Source organism: Ambystoma mexicanum, chromosome 11 (assembly GCF_040938575.1).
Source record: "Ambystoma mexicanum isolate Mex_15411 chromosome 11, UKY_AmexF1_1, whole genome shotgun sequence".
Taxonomy (NCBI): Eukaryota; Metazoa; Chordata; class Amphibia; order Caudata; family Ambystomatidae; genus Ambystoma; species Ambystoma mexicanum.
The window spans coordinates 354,575,024-354,594,949 of record NC_090934.1 but is presented as its reverse complement, the minus strand read 5'-3'; the positions used below and the strand labels follow the sequence as shown (position 1 = coordinate 354,594,949).

Here is a 19,926-nt window from a genome sequence, read left to right as displayed (position 1 = left end):
TGACTCCTGAATGCTGCGCCCTATAAACTCCTTTCAGGGTCGTTGTTCCTCGCCGACTACCTCTGCCCTTACCCATCAGTTCTGTACCTCTACACCACCAAGGTAGGAAGGTCAGTGTCCCACCTTCCAACTTTCTAAGTATTGCATTGTTTCCACAAACTAAATCACTGCAGGAATTTACTTTGTGGCAATTACTTCGAATGTAGTTGTGGGATAAGGGGCTAAAGGGGAAGAGGGTATCTGGGACCCTCCCCCATTAAAAAACAAATTGGAAATACACATTCAAAGTATTCAGCACAAAGCAGATTTGCACATAGTAATTGTTTTCGTTGAATTAACAAGAACGCCTTATACACACCAACGACAGTACTTCATCTGGACTATGCTCGCTCAGAATGGGCAGCATTACCTTGGACTATGTGGGAGCTACTCAGGGCCTCGACATGCATTTATCTAATGACGCCATCCAGTATGATAATCCTGTTGTGTATGGTTAGGTATGTTCATTGCTAGTTAAAAGTGCATGTGCAGCTGCACACGTAAGGAGGGCAGAGTACTGTTGCGGGTGGACTATCTGTGAAACAGTGGGCGAGTGATGCGCTGCCAATAAACGCCATGAAATAAGTGCAATAAAAGGCTTTGTTAGTCAGCTACAGAGAGCAGCAGCCACCTCAGCCCCAAACTCTCTTCAACTGCCTCAGGCTCCAGAAGTACTGGTGGTTCTGGAACCCAACAGAACATAACACATCTTTCCCCCTTAATGATAAAAGAAAACAGAACACGAAATTTTTTTAAAAAAAAACACTAACAGCGAGCCCCCCCCTTAACAATGCATTAAATTAATATATGAATAAGTGAAATGACCACTAAAATTAGAGCACCATTAAACACACAGAAAATCCTTAAACTTGACAGGAAATTTCCTGATTCTTCCACCAGCACGTCTCCCCCATCCATCACCACACTACGCCCAACATTACTCTCAATGCTTACTCTTCCCCCATCCATCACTATCACCTTCATCACTCTCACTCTCTCCTGCACTCTGACCTTTGCTCAACACCAACCTACCCTTCGACCACATTTCCCTACCAGCCACAATCACCACACTATCCCTCACTGCCGCAATCCTTTTGGGTACCCGAAATTTACATTCCAAACATTTGAGGCCATAGCTTGGATTCTTTATTGGACACACAAAGTCTCCAATTACCCATTCCTGATCCTTTAACTTAGAAGTTTCATCAAGTGCTCTCTTGCATTGACATTGAGCCTCTTCCACCAATTTCATCACCGCCTTACGATTAACATTCACACAGCAGGCCAACCCCACCCAACCTGGACATAATTTGGTACCAGGTTGCCGTCCCTTTAACGAGACAAAGGGTGACACTCATGACCAAGTGAGGTCTAACACAATAGCTCCGCACCATTTCTCTCAAAACTTTACTCCATGGCAGCCCAGGTCATAGCCAAGTGATGCGCTGCCAACAAACGCCACGAAGTGCAATAAACAGCTTTTTTTAAAGTTAGTTACAGAGAGCAGCAGCCACCTCAGCCCCAGGCTTTCTTCAACTGCTGCAGGTGGAACACAACATAACAGCAAGCAGCAGGGAGGCCCTGTTAAAGAGACTACATTTTGCAGTCCCTGTGAACGTGTCCTGGAATCCCGAAACTGAAGCTTGACATATATTGCATAAGAAATACAATCTTAAAGCGCCTAGAGATTAAACTTTACTAGACCACAGGCTCTATATCTTAACTAAAAATATGAACTCGTATAATATTGAAACGGACTAGAAATATTCTATGCAGTACGATTGAGTAGATTTACATTTGTCTTTGAATGCTTTAGAGTTCACGAGCCTACACACCATGGTATAACTCTGAAAACCGTATCACACTATCTAGCTATGCATTGTTATAGAAACTTAAGTGCCTAGATACAGTGTTTCCAAAGCGCCGTCATAGTAATATTGAAAGCCACAATGTGCAGTTATAGAAACCCGAGTGCTGGCCCAGCTTCTTCGGAGACCTTCTTATGAGTTCAGCAACGTCATGCTGAGACAGACTCACAAGAAAATACCAAAAACAGCCAACTCGGGATCTGTTTTAGTAGTTTGAGGTTTTGTCATGGAAGTTATTTTATGTTGGAGCTTTTATAGTGTGCTAAATCACCATGGTAGTGGTCTCAGAGTAGCTAGGCTCTTTGCAGTTTGGCGTATTTTAGCCCTGCCCAGGGTATCCACATCATAGTTTGCATGGGAAATATGAGCAGGTGGAAGATATGAGGATGAAACAGAGTATGATAACTAAGACAAAGGGAAGGCGGGACTGAAGAAAAGAAGGTATATCGCAACACATTTGGAATGTTTGGCTGCATGATGGGCTTAAGAGCACCCTTGCCTAGGATTGCCTTTCAATATACACCATGGGGAAAACTCCAAAGGCTGACTCTGAGACTGCCAATCCTAGGGGCAGAGTGTGTCCTAGTCAAGCATAGTCTGTGTGAAAGGTGAATTTAGGATGCAAACCTAAGAAGGTGGGGGCAGGTACGAACCAAAGCAAATTCCAGCATATTAGGTGCTTGCTGTGAACAAAGCTTCTTGCAGAAATTGTGAGTAGGCTCCATTAGTAATATGTGCCCATGTGGGTGGAGGAGGGAGAGGCCGTCGACATGCGTCATGCCATGGGGTAGCTAGGTAGGTGCAGAGTGGAACACCGAGGTGCAAGTTGCATAAGAGATTTTGCTGGACAGAAGGCGGTAAAACCATCTGGTTTTATGAAGTTGGGAGGCGTGAGCGGTGAAGCTAGTAGTGGAGGTGGAAATAGCCGTGTGGCAGTCCATATCCAGATGGCTGCATTTGTTCAGATCCTAGGAACCAGCTGCGTCCGTTCATGTGGCAGGTGGCGCTGTCGATTTAGCGGACGATACTTGGTGGCCAAGATTGAGAAGATCAGGTATTTTCGGTTATCTCGGGTTCCAATAAACTGTCTTTTGGGATATGGACTGCATGGATTGTTGGAGCAAATCATTGGCCTGTTCTCCTTCCCACCACCTCTTGCCATATTGCTGATTTAGCCTGCTTAGTCCTCTAGCCAGCTTGGTGGATGGCCTTAGTGGTTTAGAAGTGGGCACCTGGATAGCTTGTATTGCATCCTGCATGCCCTTTACATCACGGGTGGCCATGGAGAATATTCTCAGTACGTAGCGGAGCGATTCTGGGATGCTTCAGTCATTTCCCAGTTGTGTGCTTTTACCAATGCGATGCGATCATTCTGTTCATGAGTCCCGTCAACACTACATGGGAAGTGCAAACTGTTAGGCCTGAATCCGGATGTACGTGAACATTTCTAGAAAACAAATAACTAAAGTCTGAGTTTTTTTGGTCGAATTCAGAAAATGTCTTTTGCCTTTTTTAATATTGCAGGGGGGACTCCACACAGTCCCCCCTCACTTTCACCCTGCCTGTATTTATACCCTTACCACCCCACCCCCATCCATTAAAAATTTTAAATAAAAGTACAAAAATCCCGGCGAAATTCAACCCCAAAAATTCTGTCTTTTGGGGCTCGTTATTTCCACAGTCGTTTTTTGGGGTAATACTCTGACTCTCAGGACTATGGCACGCTGCTTTGTTTTCTCAACTGCGTTTAAAAAAAATGTACTTACATTGTCTTCATAGTTTTTCAATTGCCTTTGTGTTGTCTGACTTTTTGTTTGCAATATGCTCCTTCTCTGTGTCTTCTGTCAAGCAGCATGATGGTGGAGGAAGCCAAATCTATTGTGTGCTGATAGGCTATCCTTTTTTAATATAATGTGTTAGTCATCCTCAAAGTTGTGGAACAGAGCCGAGGCTTGCCAGGAAAGTGAGCTATGTTGCCCTTGCTAGGGGGATCCAAACCTTAGTCTGCAGAGGAATGGAAAAAGGGCATCAGAAGAGATTATGCGTAAAGGGGGATTTCTGAGAAGTAGTAAGTTGTTGCATGATGGGGTGTTACCACACCAGACTATACAATCTGGGATTTGCCCTGCCAAATGCCACAAGTGAGAGCCCAGACAGCACCGTTTACAAGGTCAGTGCAGCAGACACAAAAGGGTAAGAAAAAAGGGAGTGTGGCCCATCCCTCAGAGTGCCACTTCTGCATGTCAACGGGATTAGGCCTGGAGGGATAGGGATGGTGAAATACACTAAAATAAAGGTTTAGATCAAGTGGCCAAAGCTAATAGGGTTGCCCGAACTTCCACGTCAACCTCAAGCACAAACCCATAGAATAAAATGCTTAACGAGGGTGCAATAGCAAGCAAGCATGAAGAGAATTCATTTCACTGCAAGAGAATTAAGTAAGCAGCATAGGGTACAACATATTATTTTGCATGGCAGGCGAGCTGAATGAAAAGTAATGTTCCGTTATGGCCAAAAATATGGCATGGCAACAGTTCAGCATGTTCTTACCATCGAACAGGTTCCCTGGCAGCAGAGTTCAATGGTTGTTAGAGAAAAAAGGGTACAGGCCTCACTGCAAAGGGATATCCTTGAGAGAAGAATCTAATCAAATGCGCCCATCTGTAGTAGAAAAAATAGACCAGAAATCCCCATTCAGGCAGAGTCCAGCGGGACACGAGAAACTTCAGCATCACCCAGAGGGGCACAATCATCCAGGCTAATCTAGGTGGCGAAGTTCATACAATGCTCTTAAAATCCCAATAACCCTCCGCCCCCCTTCCACTATGCATAAACTTGTTGCGAACACGATGGACGTCAAAACATACGTATGTGAATGTAGCTCAAAATATGAAAGGTTAAGAGATAGAAAACACCAGTGGGTCAACGCCTGGAAACACCATTTGCTCTATACTGCACCTTATAAATTATAAATAAATTAATAAACAAATGACATGAAATTTGATCGGTCTCCTAAAACTAAGCAAGCCCCCACAAAAACGATGGCTCTCTGCCGACGAACAACAAACAGCAAGACACACAAAACAGTGCAACAGTAAATAAAACAGGCCCATGGTTCTGATAAGCAAGAGTGACCTGTTATATCCGCGCTTGCGGGTGTAATATAACAATAAGCATAATACTGACGCAACAATGAAGCACTGGAGACGACAGTGTAATGTAGTTGTGAAGGTGACCACTTTTATCTTCAGCCTGATACTGGCCCGCAAGGCGGTAACCCCGCCCTACAAATTTACAGGGTGGGACGTAACCCACCACAACAATAGAAAGGGGACATGTGAGCTCTTGGCCTCCTAGACCTGCAGCGGTGTGCATAGAGAGAGGACATACATGACCCATTAGAACTTAGTCCGCACATGGCAAATCCACGGTTCTCGCCTGAGAAACAATAGCCATCAAAAGTGAGTACAGCAGTAAACACAGTGAGATAGGGTGAATTGAATGACGTTTGCGGATATGTGAAAGAGTTACGCCAAAAATAAAATACATACCCGGAGAAACAATAGCCATCAAAAGTGAGTACAGCAGTAAACACAGTGAGATAGGGTGAATTGAATGACGTTTTCGGATATGTGAAAGAGTTACGCCAAAAATAAAATACATACCCGGCCTGTTGCAAATAAGGTACCAGCTGTCTTTCGCGATTAGTGAAGGGACTAGGCCTTCGTTTCGTGGCGGGCTGCCTTCACACGGAAAGCTCGATGAAACGCTGCTCGCTTTCTCTGGAGGATAGCTCAGGGGCAACGTGCTCGCTTTGGAAACAAGACGACACGGAGTACGCAGGTTCGATCCCCGGGTCCCGCTTAGAAATCTCTGGGTATTAAGCGTGTTATAAATAACCTATCATATCATATCTCTGGTTTAATATTCGGTCGCCATTTTCCATGCTGCACTCTCGGTCCTGCGCTAGACACATTCCCTTTAATCTCTCTGATCCTTCTACTCTCGATTGCGGATCTTGTTGTGACTTATCTTTAAAAAAAAAAAACAGCACTCCTCAGAGCTTTCTTATGCGCAACAAATGGACAAGGTGTTCCGAGAAGCAGGGTAGCGACATGCCCACCCCACCAATCCATACAATTGCTGCCGTTTAAGGGCATGGCACAGGTTTCATGGTGCTAAGAAAAAAGGCACTATGTTTAAACAATAAATTGCAGAGCAGCCAGGCTGAGAGGCCTTAGAGCAGAATTCACCACCTGACCCCCTCGAACCTTTTTATGTGCAAAAATTGTGTAAAGCCCAGCTAAGAGGACCCAGCACAATGTGTGAAAGCACTGGCTGCTGATTCGACAACAGATTGCAGAGCAGAAGGAAGCATGGTCATTAATGAGGGCTGCACCAAAAGGCATAGCTCTCAACCATTTGTGTCACATAGGCGGGTGAAAACACCCGATTTTATTTTTGGCGGGTGAGAGGCCCATTGAAATGAATGGGCATGCAGGAGGCTTGGCGTGTGAGTCAGCTGTTTAGAAGGCGGGTGACACCCGCCAAAAGCGTGTGAGTTGAGAGCTATGCCAAAAGGAGAGTACGAGTCGAATGGGGGAGTACTTGAGTGGTGAAATGAACTCCAAGAAAGGGTGGGCAAATATCCCAAACCCATAGGCGCTCAAAAGGGAACCACAGCCGGGACACTGGACAATTCAACACAAAGCTAAGTCCCAATTGCAGACCTCGAAACAGATGAGCAAATCGCATGGGCAAAACAGGGCAGAACTTTATGGCAGAGGGGTATGACGAAAGAGCCCTGAAGATAAAGTGTGGCCTTCCTGGGCGGTGGCAATACTCATGCAGTTTCGAGTTGCCTGATGTTAGCGCAGGACAGTGTGAGGGGGACCTCAACACTCATCACTGAATGTTCCAAAAAACGTGTCACGATGACAGAATCTTGTTTGGTTTGTAGTCCAAAAAAGTGTTCCTTCGAGTCCTAGGAACAGCATATAAACTGGTCGCAATAACTAACGATAATAAAATTATCAATTTTTTTCAATCAATCCCAAAGACAATGCCTACTGCGGCTTTTCTGCCAGCCCAATGCGTAGCATTATAACGCCTGGTCCCTTTAGAACTTTTGCCTATCAGTAACCAAACACAGACCGTATGATCCTGAATTAAGTAGAGGTGCTGCTGGAATAATCTTGGCAGGGCCCATAGAATCTTTCATGGTTTATGAGGTGTCACTGATCTTGGTGGGGTCCTTGGACATCACTCAAGGAACCTTGGTGTCAGTGGAGCCAGAGTTGTAGGCAGTGGTGCATCTAGGGCATGGATTAGTATCTACTCCCGACCGAGGGACCAGAGGATTTGGGAGGCTTATCCTGGGATCCAATGCTGAAAACACAGACCTCAACAATGAGACTGATCATAACGGCAAGCAAGTTGCCCTCTAGGATCTCAACATAAGTGGTGCCAACGGTGACTGCAGTAATGCCCCTCCCTAGCATCGCAAGGACTCCAGTGGGTGTCAGTCCTGGCTACAGAGTCTTCAAAGACATGGAGTCACCCATTCTCGGTCTTTTTGCAGAAAAGATAGCAGTTGATGGTAGGCAACTCTGGTTGCAAATAGTTTCCTTCAGATTATCAGTTCTATTTCTTCATGTGAAGCAGTTTAGGTTTGCACAAGTCGCAAAAGTCTTTAGCGAGTTTGTGAAAAGTTTTTTTGAGTGATCTTGTTTAAAGGCAAGTTAATTCAGTTATCAATGTTGTGTTGTTCATAAGGGGTTTCGTTGATGGTCCAGATTAGATCATTGATTTGTTTAATTCTAGTATTTCTATTGTGTTGCTTTATACTTCTTACCGGACTGGATCAGTGGATCCAAGTACGGTTCTAGACACAAAGATGCTTCAATAAAGATTGTGAATGCAATGGATACGTGGTCTTCCCAGAGGAGGTCAACTGGGGAGCAAACTTTGACAATTTCCTAATTACAGAAAATGCTATCAAGCATGTGTCCTGCTATGTGGTGAGCACTTTGCCAGTAGTTTGAGCTAAAGTGCAGTAAGAATAACTGTGATGGATTTTATGACGGGATTATTTTTCTTTAGTCAGTGTTGAAATCACAGAGTATTGTCAGATGCTGACGGACTACAGATAGGTAGGCAGTTATGTCCACAAGTTTGTCTGCAAAAGTTGCACTGTAAGAAGGTGGTCTGTATAGGAGGAAGCAGCTTAGTGAAGAAGTATGAGTTACTGGGCAGATAAATCCGACAGACTCACGATGCGGGATGTTGCTGACCGAGGGCATCATATCTTTAATAGTGTCTCTGTAGACTAATGGTATCCCTTGTTGCAGATGGCCTTCATTCACAGAAACTGGGGAATAGTTCAAGGGATTTTAATTTCCTAAACCACTTGAGGTATGCAAATTGCTTAGTCTTAATACAAATTGTTCAAACTATTGATTGCAAAATATAATAATCGCACAAGGCTCGAAAAATGGGGATTACTCTAATGGTCATCCCTCTCTGGTATCACATGGGCTTTCACTCCGCTAGCCCAGGCGTCCCTAAATCCCAAGTTTCCCCACTAGTAATCAGTAACACTTACTATCTAATATTAGCTAAGATGAGGGCCTAAAGGCAAATGCCTTATGTGACCTGACCTTTTGGGATTCTTGTAAGTGTACCCATCACAAGTGTGTTAAACAGAGGTGATGGTTTCTTTGTGCCAATGTCAGACACCCTGGCCCTTTCCCACACTCACTCATCTCTCTCTCCTTTCCCTTGAGCTTACTACTCCTCTTCCTTCCCTCTCATGCACTGCTCCATCGCCTCTCCTTCTCATCTTACGTCCTTCCCGTGTTCCACACTCCCTCCCTCCTTACCTTTCATTGCACCACTCTCCTTAACTCTCACTGTGCTCTTCTGCTTACCTTACACTACACTCATCTTCTCACTTCTCAGTCAGGGATATGGTGCCCTGCTCACTCTCCCAATACACATACACATTATGCTCACCTTCTCTCACTTTTCTCCAGAACCCTTCTCCAGAACCCTTCTCTAATATCCTTACTCTCTCCCAACACCCATTTCCCTCTCGCTCTTCTACCCTCACTCCACTACCCCCATCTCCCACTCTTCCCGCAGTAGCACTCACCTAACTCTAATGGCCAAGCTGAGCCTGTCTTTATCCCTTGGGATGGTTTACACAGCTGCAAAACGTTTAAAAGCCCTCTAATCGCCTAACTTGTTTTCAGCACAATTTTGTTGGCAGTCCCTGATGGTGTCCCTGTTTTTCCTCTGGCATGCTGTGGGTCTAAAAGCTCATTCTTTCCGTTGGTGTGGTGAGTTCTGTGCTTTTCTGAGGTGCTGAACACGGATGGGTTGTGATGGCTAATAGTTTGCATTAGTTGCATTGGTTCCCTTTTGTTTAGTTCCGGTCCAGGTTACCTTGGTTGCTCCCAAGGGGCACCTTGAAGGAAAGCATTCTGCGACCGCGGTTGACACAATTAACAACATGCATGGCAAATGAAGGGGCCCGAGAGACTGCTCCACCATCTCTACCCCCTTTCCCCCCTCCGATAGGGTCATGGCCCTGTCACACCCTCCACCTCATTTGTTATGGCAATGAGCACATCTCACCTTGTATTCTGATGGAATACTTTCATGAATTTCTGGCGATTGAGCACTAGAGCAACATTTCCGTGATGAAAATGAGATCACTGAAAGGTTGGAAATATTAGAAGTGTATTTGACAATGGATTGTTCATTGATCAGAAAGCATCTGGTGACCAACATGTTGTGGCAGGTGTTGTAGGATCATTGTTTTCATTTGCTTCCCAAGACTCTTTGGTGAGGGCTTTAGAGTCTAAAAGGCTATGTAGGCCCTTCCGGGGGTCAGTGTCCTCATCCAGGAGTTCCTTTGTGGTGGTGATGTCTATTACAGATTGTCTTGTGACGAAGTGTGTGTTGAGTAAGAATTTGTGTTGGATGGTTTTATAGATAGATTGTACATTAATCAATTGGGTGATAGAGGGGTTGCTGGGTTACAATTTGTCTTTTGCTCAATTAGTAATTACTGTCTGTTGGATGGTGGGTTCCCTTTGTACACTGCATTCAGGTGAGTGCTTGAGGAGGCATCTATATATGAAGGTCATATGGAATGTGAAATCTTACAGTGCTATCTGTTCAAACCTATGGCACAATAAAATTAAATTTTGTGCTAAGATATTTTAAATGCTAGGATGAAGTAGTAGCACTCATAATGCCAAGTAAACAACTGGTAACACAGTACAGATTATGTAGTTTTGAAATAGATCCCACTGGTATAACTACTCAATAGATATTTTAGCATTTTGGGTTTTGCCTGGAATCCCAGTACACTTGATCTCAAAACTATGGATTCAACTGGTAGCCCAGTCGAAATTAAAATATCTAGCTGTTCCCGGTGTAACATATGCCATTCTAGCCTATCTTAAAGGCCAATATTGGTCTGTAATTCATAGGGTCACTTCTCTCCCCCTTCTTAAATATCGGAATTACCACTCATGGCTTCCAGGAAGGGGGCATAGGTCCCCGTGCCTTACTAATGGTCGTTGAAAAGGCTCAATGTATAGGTAACTGTCTTCTTTTGAATTTGAAAGGCATATTTGTATCAGATGGAATGAGAGGTATGTGTTGTATAAGAACCGTATGGGGGGGGGCACTGTTGTGCACGATAGAAATGGCCACCTGATTGTAGAGCTCCCGCTCCACTAAGAAATCCTGCGCCTAATTCTCCTTTTCAGAGCTACCTGCTGAACCAAAAATAACTATGCGGATAGCCCAAGTATCCGTGCTTGTTCCTGGAAACTCCTGGAGGTCAGTGGGCAAACACCAGCCGACCCACGCGGCTGACACGATCCGGCACTGGGTACCGTGGGGAGCCACTCGGAGGCCGTGGATGCAGCTGGACGGAAGGCCCTGGATGGGAGGAGCCTGAGTCTGTGGCCTGCTCCCAGCATCCGAATCCTTGCTGCGCGGCTGGTGCACGGAGGCGGACAGGGTGAGTGTAGGAAAGATGGACTGGTAGACCTCCTGAGGCGGCCTGGGCTTGCAGCATTCTCCTGCTGCTGAGCTCCAAGGCAGCCCCCCAGATCCTGCTGTTCATCGCGACACGAGACGGGCGGCAGCGCCGTGGCAGAACAGTATGCAGAGGCCTGGAGAAACTTCATCAACGCCTCACGGCGGCAAGTAAGAGGGACGGTGCTACGGCGGAGGGGGAGCAGAGGCATATTTGATCGGAGTGTGGCAGCAGGCTCTCGCCGTTGGGTGGTTCCCTCCGGACCGGCGAGCCTGCTATTGTTGGCGTGGTGCACGGCGAGGCAAGCCAAGCGGGACACGCGCTGCTCCCAAGTGACTCGGCCCCGTCCCTGGGCTGGAGGGCGGCCCTCTTGAGACTGCAAAATCCGATTGTGTAGGCCCGGAGGGGCTCTCCCCTGGGGCCGGCCTGTGTAGGCCGCGGTGATCATCCACATGCAAAGGCGCTGCACCATTTGTGAACGCTGACTACCACACACGCTAAAACACGACAGCGTGTGTGATTGTATAAGTGCACATTGGTGGCGCTCCCCCCGAAGTGCTAAAACATTTAAGTGCACCTCGCCCCGAGGGACTGGTCGGCGGGAGAGCGTTGGACCTACATCAGCAACCTGGCAAGCAAGGGAAGCTGTAGACTCCTGAAATAACACTGCACTACAAATCACCACGAACGTAATAATCCAATAATACAATACGTGGGAAGACACAGTCCACTCGTGGAAACCAAGTGCTGGCAAGCTATACCCGGAGGATTGCGCATATATAATGCCTTTGACCTCAGAGCCCGGTCCTAGCTCTTTGTGGAGGCATCATACAAGGGGTAGAATTGAAAATACACAGCAGTGTGGCAAGCCCAACATTCGAGTACTGCAGGAAATACAACAGTGAACATCACAATATCATTATGGGCGAACCACACAAAGCAGGTAAAGGCGCCAAGACTCCTGGGAGCAAGAAGAAAGGCCCAATGGATGCCTACACCGGCAGCCAGAATCAAACCACTACTGCGGATGTCCACACTTGCACTAATGAGGCCTTGGATCCAGAAGCTGGCTGTGGGATGTTTCAACCCACTGGTCCAGGCCATGCAACATTACTGTGCATTGCTGGCAGCAGAAACCTCAGAAATGGCCACTGGAAAGCATGCTGCTTGTCAAAATCACCCAAAATTGTGCAGTAAAATTCTGAAACCTAGGCCACCATCCACTTTTGCCTATCTCAGTGAACACAGGAGACCACTGCCAAAACCCACTATTGGGCTACCCACAAAGTAGCCTGAAACCACTTGGAAAAAGCAATGCTGATTGCCAAAAGAAAACACAGAGCTGTTTGGAAATCCGTTTTCTTGGTTGTCAAATTTACAAAAATCATGGCTCACAAACCACCCAAAATATCCAACCTCCTTGTTGGGTGTTCCACATTATTTTACTGCTAGAATCCATACAATTACAATGCCAGCAAGAATCATATGTTATCAGAACAAAATCCACTTTTAAAGATACTTGATGGAAAGAAATCTGTCAAAAATGGGTGCAGTACCGTTACTCGCCTCCGACAGACGTTGGCGATCTCTAAATCTGACAAGAGAAACTTATGTTTTCAAAGTTAAATGTGTCAAAGAAGGGATTTCATTAATTGCCATATAGAGTGCCACACTTTTGATTTTCATGTTGAAAAAGACTGGAATTAAAGATATGTTTGCTTATTTTAAATTTATAAATGTAATGTTTTCACAAGGAACTATGTCACAATTGACCAGAAGGCAACCTAATTCAGCTAAAACTTCCAAGAGGCTTTCTTCCCCTGAGAACCTCCCACCTTGTTCATTCCCACCAAAAGGAGAGGATTTCGCATTGGCATGTTAATCAGAAGGGGAGGAGATTTCCTCTGCTGCCCTGAGCAAGAAACAATGGGTTCCTTGAACTGAATAGAAAATGCTAATTCGGGTGTGACTGACAACAACAGCTCTGGCAGGTATGCAAGCCATGTGACCCTCTGACTCAGCCCAGCTTTGGAGGCGGGCCAGACTGGAAATGTGGATTGAAGTGAAGTAAATGTATGTTTTAGAAAAATGCTTATAGCAAATTGTACTGAACTGACAAAAATATGAAACCTATAGGTTGTTAAAATGAAAAATTTGCTCACAGTTTAAAACTAATCTGGAATATGTGCGATGTTCTGAGACTGAACCCCGGAAATTATTCATATTACAGCCATTGTGTTTATGTTGGAACATGACAAATTACAGGAATGTGCCCCGATGGTATGTATATGCATGTATAAAAATTGGTGCAGCACTAACATTGAGAAACCCACCAAAAGTGCAAAAAAGTTGTCATTTATGAACTAAAGCTCGCAGGAAGAGGAAAGTTGGACAGCAATGTACCTTAAGCAATCTGTCATGTAATTATGTATTATTAACAAGTTGTGCATCTTGGAAATATGTTTTTGGGGAAAATAGATTTCCTAAGTAAAAGCAGAGGGGAGGGATTTCCTTTGGACCATAAACACAGTGTCACTCTGACACATATGACACACTGCTCCTGTCTCAAATCAGGAGAGGGGACATTCTCTGACCTATCAGATCCTTTGAGGGTTGGGCATAGATAATCAGCCTCCCCACCCACTTTGGAAATGGATAAATAGAGACTGCTGAGGATAGGCAAGACACACTTTTTCCATTCATCAACTGATTTCTTGGCGAAGCGCCCTGCAGGAAGATCCAGGCTCCAGACATAGATCCAGAATCCAGACTCTAGAACTTTGAAGCAGAAAGGCCCAACCCAAAAGCTGAACTCTTCTCAGCTGGCCTTCAGAATCTTTTGCAACCTGATTCTAACCCCTAAACTTCCAAGGGGCACCACAAAATCCAACAGCCTGGCTGAGCTGTTTGGCTATTCTAGCTAAGAACCCTGTGAGAGAACCAAGATCCAGACCCGCAGAGCAGAGCTGTAACACAGAACCCGTCAGATCCAGCCCAAGAGGCCGCGCAGACCAGAGTGCCCTGCTGAGAGCAGAGTCCAGGTGCCCTGAATCCTGTCCGGTGGCGAGTGAAGTCCAAACCTTTGACCAGATCTTTGATGGGCCCATTCCATTCCAAAGCCATAGGAGTGAGTATTTAGTATAGAACTGTCCATAGTCATCTCTTAGTTTAAAGTAATCCTATTGAATCCATTCCAACCTATCCATAACTGCATTATTGAATCTCTTTTGTCTATCCTAAATTCTTCTCTCCTCCACATAATCCTTGAAATTGTAGTGATAATCATCTTGGCACTAACATATATATTTTCTGGAGAAAGGCTATTGTCTCATGCAGACAGAAACCATCCGCAGGCGCCTCTGGATAGGTGGCTGGGCTGTTGTGTAGTTTGCAGCTCCATAGACTATTTAGTGTTAAGAAATCTTGGTTCCAAATCTTCAACAGCGCATCTTTCATTTTGAAATCTTGACTTTTTGAGAAAAATCTACCTCTACTAAAACCTCTGTAACGTTTGAACCAATGGCATTTTGAAGCTAACTTCCTCAGCTTTCAAACACAGAGCTGTTTGGAAATCCGTTTTCTTGGTTGTCAAATTTACAAAAATCATGGCTCACAAACCACCCAAAATATCCAACCTCCTTGTTGGGTGTTCCACATTATTCTACTGCTAGAATCCATACAATTACAATGCCACCAAGAATCATATGTTATCAGAACAAAATCCACTTTTAAAGATACTTGATGGAAAGAAATCTGTCAAAAATGGGTGCAGTACCGTTACTCGCCTCCGACAGACGTTGGCGATCTCTAAATCTGACAAGAGAAACTTGTGTTTTCAAAGTTAAATGTGTCAAAGAAGGGATTTCATTAATTGCCATATAGAGTGCCACACATTTGATTTTCATGTTGAAAAAGACTGGAATTAAAGATATGTTTGCTTATTTTAAATTTATAAATGTAATGTTTTCACAAGGAACTATGTCACAATTGACCAGAAGGCAACCTAATTCAGCTAAAATTTCCAAGAGGCTTTCTTTCCCTGAGAACCTCCCACCTTGTTCATTCCCACCAAAAGGAGAGGATTTCGCATTGGCATGTTAATCAGTAGGGGAGGAGATTTCCTCTGCTGCCCTGAGCAAGAAACAATGGGTTCCTTGAACTGAATAGAAAATGCTAATTCGGGTGTGACTGACAACAACAGCTCTGGCAGGTATGCAAGCCATGTGACCCTCTGACTCAGCCCAGCTTTGGAGGCGGGCCAGACTGGAAATGTGGATTGAAGTGAAGTAAATGTATGTTTTAGAAAAATGCTTATAGCAAATTGTACTGAACTGACAAAAATATGAAACCTATAGGTTGTTAAAATGAAAAATTTGCTCACAGTTTAAAACTAATCTGGAATATGTGCGATGTTCTGAGACTGAACCCCGGAAATTATTCATATTACAGCCATTGTGTTTATGTTGGAACATGACAAATTACAGGAATGTGCCCCGATGGTATGTATATGCATGTATAAAAATTGGTGCAGCACTAACATTGAGAAACCCACCAAAAGTGCAAAAAAGTTGTCATTTATGAACTAAAGCTCGCAGGAAGAGGAAAGTTGGACAGCAATGTACCTTAAGCAATCTGTCATGTAATTATGTATTATTAACAAGTTGTGCATCTTGGAAATATGTTTTTGGGGAAAATAGATTTCCTAAGTAAAAGCAAAGGGGAGGGATTTCCTTTGGACCATAAACACAGTGTCACTCTAACACATATAACACACTGCTCCTGTCTCAAATCAGGAGAGGGGAAATTCTCTGACCTATCAGATCCTTAGAGGGTTGGGCATAGATAATCAGCCTCCCCACTTACTTTGGAAATGGATAAATAGAGACTGCTGAGGATAGGCAAGACACACTTTTTCCATTCATCAACTGATTTCTTGGCGAAGCGCCCTAAAGGAAGATCCAGGCTCCAGACATAGATCCAGAATCCAGACTCTAGAACTTTGAAGCAGAAAGCCCAACCCAAAAGCTGAACTCTTCTCAGCTGGCCTTCAGAATCTTTTGCAACCTGATTCTAACCCCTAAACTTCCAAGGGGCACCACAAAATCCAACAGCCTGGCTGAGCTGTTTGGCTATTCTAGCTAAGAACCCTGTGAGAGAACCAAGATCCAGACCCGCAGAGCAGAGCTGTAACACAGAACCCGTCAGATCCAGTCCAAGAGGCCGCGCAGACCAGAGTGCCCTGCTGAGAGCAGAGTCCAGGTGCCCTGAATCCTGTCCGGTGGCGAGTGAAGTCCAAACCTTTGACCAGATCTTTGATGGGCCCATTCCATTCCAAAGCCATAGGAGTGAGTATTTAGTATAGAACTGTCCATAGTCATCTCTTAGTTTAAAGTAATCCTATTGAATCCATTCCAACCTATCCATAACTGCATTATTAAATCTCTTTTGTCTATCCTAAATTCTTCTCTCCTCTACATAATCCTTGAAATTGTAGTGATAATCATCTTGGCACTAACATATATATTTTCTGGAGAAAGGCTATTGTCTTGTGCAGACAGAAACCATCCGCAGGCGCCTCTGGATAGGTGGCTGGGCTGCTGTGTAGTTTGCGGCTCCGTAGACTATTTAGTGTTAAGAAATCTTGGTTCCAAATCTTCAACAGCGCATCTTTCATTTTGAAATCTTGACTTTTTGAGAAAAATCTACCTCTACTAAAACCTCTGTAACGTTTGAACCAATGGCATTTTGAAGCTAACTTCCTCAGCTTTCAAACGAACCCAAAACGACATTCCAATTCCTTATAGTTTTTCTGTAATCGCGTTTCCCGCAAGCGAAAAAATTGCTGCGATTTCGCATTTGGCTCAATTTCACCACATGTAAAAACAGCTATTTCTTGCTTTCAACTTCTGAACTTTGTTTTCCATCTGCTAATCATTCTATATCATTCTATAATCTGCTAATCATTCTATAATAATTGCTAGTGTTGACCTGAACCAATCCAAAGCAACTCTCACTGGTCCTGAATCCATTTAGTGAATTAAAATCAATTTTAGCATTTCCCCATTTATTGCAAATCACATTCAAAAGCATTTCGACCTGTTTTTAAAGCATTCCTGTTCCCCCTAAGCTTGCTGGGGGGAAGTGGGATTGAAACTGCAATTGTTGATTGTTATCCTTGATACCTGTGTGCCCTCATTCCCTCTCTTCATATTGCATAGTGGGGGGAGTGAGTAACAACAGGGGGAAAGAGTGATTACATTGTCTTTGGTTAAATTCACATCAAGTCTATTTCTGTGTTGCATTATTTTATATCACTGCATTTCCTTGAACCACACCAAGTATTCTCTGCTACATTATTCTTCCTATTCCTACTCCTAATTGATTAAAGAGATTGTTGATATTGTAATATTACCCATTGCTGATCATTGTTCATATTCATAAGTGTGATATTCAAATATTATTCATATTCATACAAGTGTAATATATATATTGTTCAATTGTTCAAATAAATCTTTTAATTTGCAAAACAAACCTATTTTTTGGTTCATTGAGACTGGGGGAATTCAAAGAGAGGGGCGTTATATAAGGGTACATCATCCAGAATTAAACAAACGTTGACATAAAAATATATAAATAAGGGTTTCCATTGGGCATATCCCATACTAGGCATTGACTTAGTTGGAGTGCAGGATTGAAATCACTTACAGATTGGGGGCTCGTGGCCGGGATTTCTGGATTAGATCTACCACTTGTGCAGCTTAATACAGTGTGCTAACTGACAGGATACATAAATCCTGTTGGGCTACTACGCTGTGTTACGCTGTAAAAACACCCCTCAAAAGGGAACACTCTAAGGAAACGGTCTGTTTTGCAAAATAAAATAAAAAACTTCTGTAAGTCAGGGAGGAAATCAATATTTCCAAAATGGCGACATTGGTAGACATCAAGATAGCTAGAGAACACCTTTCACATAAGTTATTTGTGAGAGGTGAGTGGACTGAGCAGGACCAGAATGTGCGGTTGCAGGCAATCACACAACAGATCACTGCAACTGGGTTAGATATCTGGAGAGATCAGGGTCCCTTACATGTGGCCCTGAGTGAACTATATGTGGCCCCTAAGGCCAAGGATGAGCAAAGTAAGATTGCCAAGATAGCGGCATACCTATATTTATCTATGCGAGCCATACAGGACAAATATGCTGAAGGCCAAGACCTGGCAAGTAGGCAACTGATGGCATTAGAAAAGGCCCAATCTGATCTGGACTCTTCCGAGCAGAGGCTGCAGAGGAGCCAGGAGTCAGAAAATGAAAGCAGGCAATATATAGTTAAAATAAAAGAGGATATGGGTATCCTACAACAGGAAAAGGCAGACCAGGATACCAGAATTCTGGTCTTGTAGAAGGAGTACCAAGAAGGTTTGGACTCCCTACTGCAGAGCCAGAAAAAGCTGGAGCAACAACTGGATTTCAACAGGGCATGCACAGAGCAGGTAGTCACCATGCAAAGCCACCTAGATAGAGAGAAGGCAGAGAGCAATACATTGATTTTGAAAGACCTGGATACCCAGGCAGAGTTTGATGAAGAGCGCCAGAAAGCTGGTGCCCTTCAAAGGCAGAGGTGCGACCTGGAGGCACAGAGGCAGGCTCTTACTCAGGAAAGGGACACAGAAGGCCAGGAAGTCTGTCACTTAAAAGGGAAACTGGAAGAAAATCACCTGGCCCTCCAGGGACTGGGTGACCTCCAAAAAGAGCATCACAACTTGTTAGAGCACACCAGGAGGGTGGAAGATGCTCTGGCATCGAGTCTAGTAAGGCCTTGATTGAGGAACAGAAAGCTCAGGTTCTTGCATGGCAACAGGGAGCAGGGGCTGATAGAGATGAGGTTTGCTGGGAAAGGGAAACACCTGAGCATAACCTCAGGAACCCTAGTACCAGAGGCCTTCATCTCTCCCAGTCCCTGGTCTCTGCCACCCCCATGTCCACTGGCGCACATGAGCCCAGGGCCACAGGGATGGCAGATTACTATCCAGTCAGAAGTATGGGGCTCAAAGGCCAGTACCTCCCAGGAATGAATGGGCGGGCACCTGGGTATGGGTACCCAAGTACTATGAAGTTTAGTGGGGAACTCCAGGAGGGTAGGCCCACTAAGGGCATCCTAAAAACCTCTGCCCAGCTAGGACAGTGGGGGGGGGTTACCCATCAAATCCTGGGAGCAAGGAGGAATCAGAAGACTCCTCTGAGCACACCAGGACACAGGAGACTAGGTCCCCACATTCTGCCAGCCATTCCCAGGCTCGCAGAATCCGGGAGAACCTTAAAGATCAGACGGGCACCTCTTGGAGCAGTACCTCTGAGTCAGAGGATGAATGGACCAGGGTTACCCGAATTAAGCAGGCCAAAAAGGCAAAAAGGGCCTTGCTTAAGGACCCCTTAAAACAAATCAAGGCCATAAGGAGCATCATCACGCCGTATCATAAGAACGCTAAGTATTCTGTTTGGGAACACTTAGAGCTCTTTGAGCAAATGATGGAGACTTTCCATTTGAAAGAGAGCAGTAGCTGCATTCAGTATGTGAAATGGACATTCTCCCCAGAATACTCCAGTTTCTTTGCAGGGCTGGAGGACCAAAATCATTCAAGATGGTCCACATATAGGGCGGCCATCCTAAAGCATTTTTCTGTTCACAGAAATCCACAAGAGGCTCGCAAGGCAGCCTGCAATTTGCAATGTGGGGAGGATCAGGCCCCACAAGAATTTGTGCAGGAACTTAAGCGTGCCTTTGCGCAGACTACCAGAAGGGTGCGCACAGACAGCAGAGAATTTGTTCATACTTTTTTCCACGCTCTACCAAAGTACATCCTGATCCAGCTAGTGAGAGATTTTCATGAGAAAAGATCACTAGACTGGGTCATTGAACAAGCCACCCGGATCTATGAGCTGCAAAAGCCCATAGACAACAA

At 44.7% G+C, this 19,926-nt stretch overlaps 1 protein-coding gene across 5 annotated transcripts in view; it reads right to left on the bottom strand.

Moving 5' to 3' along the window:
- PTAFR (platelet activating factor receptor) overlaps positions 1–5,215 on the bottom strand; it is a 504,188-nt gene extending 498,973 nt beyond the window's left edge. For 3 of the 5 annotated variants that reach the window (XM_069623069.1, XM_069623066.1, XM_069623070.1), the window contains exons 1-2: positions 5,094–5,179; positions 4,458–4,568 (exon numbers count right to left, since the gene is read on the bottom strand). The gene's annotated coding sequence lies outside the window, so the exon portion shown is untranslated. Of the gene's footprint in view, positions 1–4,457; positions 4,569–5,093 lie in introns of those variants that run through there. The other 2 variants (XM_069623068.1, XM_069623067.1) reach the window with 2 other exon arrangements.
- Between the last annotated feature and the right edge of the window lie 14,711 nt (positions 5,216–19,926).